Source organism: Dendrobium catenatum, unplaced genomic scaffold (genome assembly GCF_001605985.2).
Source record: "Dendrobium catenatum unplaced genomic scaffold, ASM160598v2 fragScaff_scaffold_1504, whole genome shotgun sequence".
Lineage (NCBI taxonomy): Eukaryota > Viridiplantae > Streptophyta > Magnoliopsida > Asparagales > Orchidaceae > Dendrobium > Dendrobium catenatum.
In genome coordinates this window covers 90,437-97,461 of record NW_021319966.1, presented here as the reverse complement: position 1 = coordinate 97,461, position 7,025 = coordinate 90,437, and positions in this window count along the sequence as shown.

Below are 7,025 nucleotides of genomic sequence, written 5' to 3'. Positions count from 1 at the left end.
GCACATTAAAAAATATACAGTAATTAAAAATAAAAATTTTGATTGAAATTAATTTGGAACTTGACTCGGTATAACTCGAATGGAGTCGGCTAGGCTCATGTTCGTTCCATCCTTAGTCAATTCAATGTCACTTTTTAATTAGCTTAAATTTATTTATATATATGTATGTGTGTGTGCACGAGCACGTGTGAGTTGGGTGAGCTTTTGAATCCGACCCATCTGAATTTTCAGATTTATTTCTGACCAATATACTACGAATTCGAGCACACAACAAGTAATATATTGTTAAACTCTTGAATTCAAATATAATTTCATATCACTACAATCAATAATCTAACTCGTATTGTTAATGATTCTTGTTTATAAATTTATAGAGAGAATTTTGTTTGTGTCATGGATGTCGAATTCAAAGTAAATATTACTTCGACACGATAAAATATAGATTGAAGTTTAAGGTTTTGTTTGGGACCATTTTTTTGTTGCTTCTTAGGCTTCGTTTGGGGCGGATTTCTTACTGCTTCTTAAAGCCGCTTTCTAGTACAAAAGTTAAATTTTTTGTACTAGAAAGCGGTTTTAAGAAGCAGTAAGAAAGCCGTCCCAAACGAAACCTTAAAGAAACTTTTTAGTAGTAAAAAAATTAAAAAATTTATAGTAGAAAGCTGTTTTAAGAAGCGACAAGAAAGTCGTCCCAAACCAAGCCTAAATTTTGTTTTTTTTTATATAATTTTGAAGTGATAATTGATTTTGATTTTAGAAGTTTAACGTTTGATTTTGAAGTTTGAATTTTGGTATGCTCACTAAGGCTTCGTTTGGGACGGCTTTCTTACTGCTTGATAAAGCTGCTTTTAAGTACAAAAATTAAAATTTTTATACTAAAAAGCTACTTAAAGAAGCGGAAAAAGGTTAATTGTTGGTATAACCAACATTTAAGATATAACCAACATTTATAGCATATGAGGAGCATAGTTTGCATGTTTATTGAGAAATTAAGAAGAAATGAAAACCATCTTGGGGTAATTGTGAGAAGGGAATGCCATTTTTTTATTTATTCTTTACAAATTATTATATTTTTATAAGATCTTTTCTGTCATGCTTAATTTTTATTTTCAAGAAAAAACAAAAAATTTAGAGATTTTGATTAATTGTTGGTATGCATTACCATGTGATTAATTTTGCTAAATAATATGCATTTTTTATTTATGTTTAATGTTTTTTTTTTTCTTAAAACATAATTACTTGGTGTATTTTTAGATATTTTATTTTTTATTTTTAAAAATAAATTAAATTATTTCTTAAAATACTTAAAATAACATTTAGATGTTTTGAGTATTTTTTTTTTTAAATTACTTGACAACTGCAAGCATTATAACCAACCTACATTGCCACTATTATAAAGCAAATAAAAATAATATATTTTAATAAAATAAATCTATTTTATTTTAAATTAAAATAAAAAAATACCCCAAACAGCCCTAAAAGAATAGGCATAATCAATGAGATCTGAAAAGTGTAATAAAGACAGCTATTATGATTAGGGAATAAAAGAGAGGATCCAATACATTGAGATAATTTTTAACAATTTTGATTTGAAGGCAACAATTATTATTATATTTGACTATTTTTAATTTTTTGTATGGGCTTTGTGATTGGATTATTTTAGAGTATAAAATATTTTAAATACAAGAGTTTATATATATATATATTTTTTACATTGCATTCTTTTTAAACTGTATTCATTTTACACTGCATTCTTTTTTCATCCAATCCAACAATCCCATAACAAAATTTATAGGAACATGATGATTATATGGAAATAATATCTATTTAGTCCTCACAATAATTACAAATGCAGCCACCCCAAATGAATAATATGATCCTCTATTCCTCTATACCTTCTTAATAATTACATTTTTTGGCTCATCAATTTCAAAAAAAAAAAAGCAAAAATTAAAATTTTATATGAAAATTTTAATGAAAATTATTTTAAATATTTAATTTGTTTAAAAAACACTTTAATCATAAGAGCTATTATAACATTTAATTAATTAAATTAGATAATGTCAATTTTAATTTAGATATGGCCAAACCCACTTATATTTATTTATTTACTCTCTCTCTTTCTATTAACAACAAATTTAATATAGTCGTAAATATAAAAAAAATTAAGACATGCCGAACAATTATTGGCCGCAACAGTCAAATAGGTTCAATATATTTTTTTGGTATAGTTTTATTATTGTTTTACGAAGAATCTTTATTGTACAAAATTTTTTAGTTTAAAAAAAATTATACTTAAAAGTTTTTATTTTTTATAGCAGAATGATAGCTGGCTTCATTTGGGACTGCTTTTAGGCTCAGTTTGAGATATTTTTTTACTCCTTAAAAAAAAAAATTTCAGTAGAATAATTTTAGGTTTCTTTTGGGACGGTTTTATTGCTTCTTCTAAAAGTCACTTTTTAGTACAAAAATTATTTTTGTACTAAAAAGCAGCTTTAAGAAGAAACAAGATAGTCATCACAAACGAGAAAAATTATTAGGTCCGGACACCTGACGTAGCTCTACATTTGGTCTCCAATAATATGTCGTCACATGCTATTACTGTTTACCGTGCGGCCCGATGACCCGGACCCAGTATTGCTATGTATTGACTGATTTGTGTATTGCTAGGTATTGTCCGGTATTGGTCGGCAATAATGATAAATATCACTCAGTTAAGTCCAATACCTAGCAATACCCTGGTTTTTCTAGATATTGCTAGGTATTGCTCAGTATTGCTAGGTATTGGTCTTGAAAAAGTGATATTTCTAATTATTGTCAAGCAATACCGAGCAATACATAGCAATACCGAACAATACCTAGCAATTCCCAAACATAGCAATATCGAGTTTTGGTCTGGGTCAGGTCGTCGGGCCGCGCGGTAAAAAGTAAGAGCACGTCCCCACATATTATTGGCGTCCAGATGTAGAGCTACGTCAGCTGTCCGGACTAAATTAGTCCACAAATGAAGCCTTAATTTTTACACTTAAAAGCTACTTTAAGTAATAAAAAAGTTTTTACAAACGAAATCTTAGAAGCAGTAAGAGAGTTATGGAAATAAAGCCTAAATAAAAGAAAAATCTTATGCATTTTTATATTTTAAAAAATTGAATTCATATTTTATAAAAAAACCCTATGTCAATGCAATCATAATGAAAAATGAACACGAGTGGCCCCACATAACATATGGAATATTCAGATGCAGCAGCGTGTATTGAGCGAGCCAGCGTGTGCCCTGCCCGTGCAGGTGGCCACCTATTGTAGGGTTTGTTCGGGCAGGATCACGAAGCGGGCAGCATTTATTATTAATCTGAGAAATATTTATTATTATTATTATTCGAATGAGACTAATTGTCCACTTAAAAAAATAAAAAATTAATGAATATACAGATCTGATACATGTAATTTCAAAAATATATTATATATAGGGGTGTAAACGAGTCGAATCGAGTCGAGTATTTGCCTTATAAAGCCTGGCTCGTTCAATCCTTATTGAGCTCAAGCTCGAGCTCGAGATCGAGCTCGATTAGTGGGCTCGAGATCGACTCGTTTAGAAAATATCAAGCTCGAGCTCGTTTGAAAAGCTTGAGCTTTTTTGAGAAGCACCAATGCATGTGATGTGTATTATTAATAGGGGTGTCAATTTCGGGTCACGGGTCGGGTTCGGGTCGAACCCGGAACTGACCCGGGTTCAAACGGGTCGACCCTAACCCGACCCGAGTAGACAAACGGGTCAGAAATCCGAACCCGGACCCGACCCGGCGGGTTGCCGGGTTGACCCGACCAGACCCAGTTTTGGGTTCTGCAGACGGGGGCGGAGGCGAGCGGGGCAGACATGGCGGGGGCAGCAGCGTGGGCGCGGGCTGGCGCACTGGGCAGCGGATAGTACTTGGACCAGATTTATATTCAAAATAAAGGATAAAACTTATGATACGGACATAAAGTTACTAAATGTATCTAAATATTTATAAAAATTATTTTAATAACAAAAGCTAATAAATAACTATAAAATGTATTTATTTTAGTTTCTCATAAATTAAAAGTAAAATATATTTAAACTTATTAAAATATAAACTCAATTAAAAATAATATCAAATGAATTAGAACTTAGCTTGAATTACAGAATTAATTCTTTAATAAAAATTTAAAAATGATTATAAGAAAATCCCAAAAAATTGACCTAAATTAAAAAACTTAAATTAGTATTAAATATCTGTTAAATTATTAATTAGATTTTACATATAATAGAAATTAACTTAAATCATTTATATAAGTTAGGGGTGAAGTGGAGGCCGACCTGTCTCGAACTTGCTTGTTAACAAGTCCTATCAGAGGCAGGCTAGGTGATAGGTAGTCGTCTGTTTCTGAGCTCAACCCGCCTCGTCACTGACTCGATATAATTATAATATTATTAAATATTATCTATTATAATTTAATTAGGTGGTGCATTTTGATTCACGACACGCAAAATCCGACCCGGACCGCTCAAAATCCGGTTGGACTCGACCCGATTTCAAAGACGGGTTGGGTCCACAAATCGACCCGTTTTGAAACCGGGTCGGTTTCGAGGTTGACCCGTTTAAATCAAAAATTTCGAATCCCGCCACTGCCCTCGCCGCCGCGCTGCTACCGCGGGCGTGTTTGATTAAAACAAAATATATTTAGTATATATATGTTTATGAAGAAGATTCACACTTAAATATGTATATATTTTGAATTTGAGCGAGTTACTTTAGGAAGCCACACTCGGCTTTACGAAGAGTAGTACAGGAGACTATAGATCTATGCACCCTAAACTGGTTACGAAGATTTCAAGATTAGTATATCGTATCAACGTATTACTCTCACCCCAGAGTGGGAGAAGAAAATCAGCATGCTCGAGGAAGATTCAAATGGGTAGTGACTCTTTAACCATTACTGTGCATTATTCTAATTCAGGATAAATCGATCGCATTAATTTCATGAATTCGAATCATCATGGATAATAATTTGATAAGTTCGTGCCGAAGAAAAGGTATATCCAATTATTATGTACGTTCGCAATAATGAGAGGAGTAACGAATCGGTGTTTGTATCGGCTCCCCCCCAAAAAGATTTTTTAACAAAGTATATACTAATGGTTTTGGGGAAATTGATTTTGAAAATGAGGGAGTTTCTAAAATCATCCTACGAGCCGGAAGCGCTCGTAGTTAGATTACATCGTAGGAAATTGGAATTTTTCTATAAAACTCTCGATTAGAATTGCGGTGATAGCAATTTTATTTAAAGATTTTACGATCGATGCTCGAAAGAGACCAAACACAAGAGGGGGAGGAAAAAAGGGTAGGAATTGTCAATAGGGATTGGTTCAAGTTTGATCCTCAGTATTATCTAGAATCAAAGGAAGAAAGGTAGGCAGGTGTTCGGAATTCTAATTACTATCAGAAACTCTTAATCTATCCTAAGATGTATCAGGCTGTATTTGATTGAAGAAAATTTGTTTTTTAGTTTGAGTATTTATTAAAGAATATTGGGATTCATTCCCGGATTTGAAGGTTTTATGGCCGAGCAGCCTCAGAACCTAAGTCTAAATTGGGCACTAAAAAGTTAGTGCCCCGAAACAGCTAGTGAATGCGGATCTGGTCTTACCCGGCCTGGATTGGGGAGCCAGGCTAATATCAGCCTAACATTTAAAATATGAGTCAAGTCTTTTAATGTAAGTGGTAGGGACGTAATTTAAGAAAGGTTTGAAAGACAACGGGGCTGATCATCTAGAGCAATTCCTAATTGGCCCTTAGACTTATGTGGTTTTTGATGTCTAAATATAATGCTAATAAATAATTAGACAATCCTTTAAAATTTGTTATAAGTGCGATGCAGTAATTGACTCAATTGAATGCAAAATCAATATGCAAGCAGTTTACAAATCTTTTGGCTAGAAATTAGGTTTTATCCTAGACCATTGCATTAACAATCCTGTACAGATCGGCACCTCTAAGGCCCGGTGCTGGCAGAACCTGCAGGCGGGATAGATAAGTAAATGATGCCTAAAAGGTACGAGCAGTACTTTAATATGATGCATGAAAAACCTCGTGATGTCCGGCTTACCTTCTTGGACCCGTTTAGAGTTTCTATCTTAATCTTAAAAATTTTATTTATTAAAGTAGAAGAAATTTTTGAACAGACCACCTAGAGCCTAAATTCGAATTCCAGCAACCAAATACGGCATGCATTAAAGACTAGAAAAGACAGGTATTCTAATGCCGCAATCAAATTAACAGAATCAATTAAAATGTTATCAATTGAGATGTCCATAAATGGCAAGTCACTATTATACATTCTCAAAAATTACAAGAATTAAAGTCGGCCGGCGACTGACCTAACAACCCGGAATTTTAATCCTAAATAATATGAAATTTAGAAAATTCTTGGGATCTATCTCGTTGTCCATTTTCTTTCGTCTTCTCACGACGCATCTTGATTCGGTCGGTTCGGATTACAATGAAAAGAACGTCCCCTTTATTGGGTGTTATCTTGTTTCCTCTTTGGATATTTGAGAGATCCTAATTTACTTCCAAATGAAGAAGACTCTCCCTTTCGGGATGTTTCAACCTCTTTGGAATTTAAATTGGATCCGAATATCCCCAAAAATTCAAATCAATTTAAAGAATTAACAACTTAACTGAATAATTTTACATTGAAAAATCTAGAGCTCGATCCTGCAAGGTTATGCCTAATAATCAACAGTTGTATCAATTCCCAAGCAGTTATAATAATGAAAGAAATTGAAATGCATTTTTTTTAGCACAACTTGGCCATGCTCTTTTTATTTTAAAGGGGTCTTAAGCGAGAGGTACCTGTGCAAGGTTATATATATTTTAATTAACTGCGCCCTTTAATTCAGCTCCTTGATATGAGCATCGGCCACCTGCATAAATTGCACAATTAATTCGTCCCTACCTAGGGGTAAGTCGTAAACGCACAACATCACAGAGTGCAGTAATAGTACA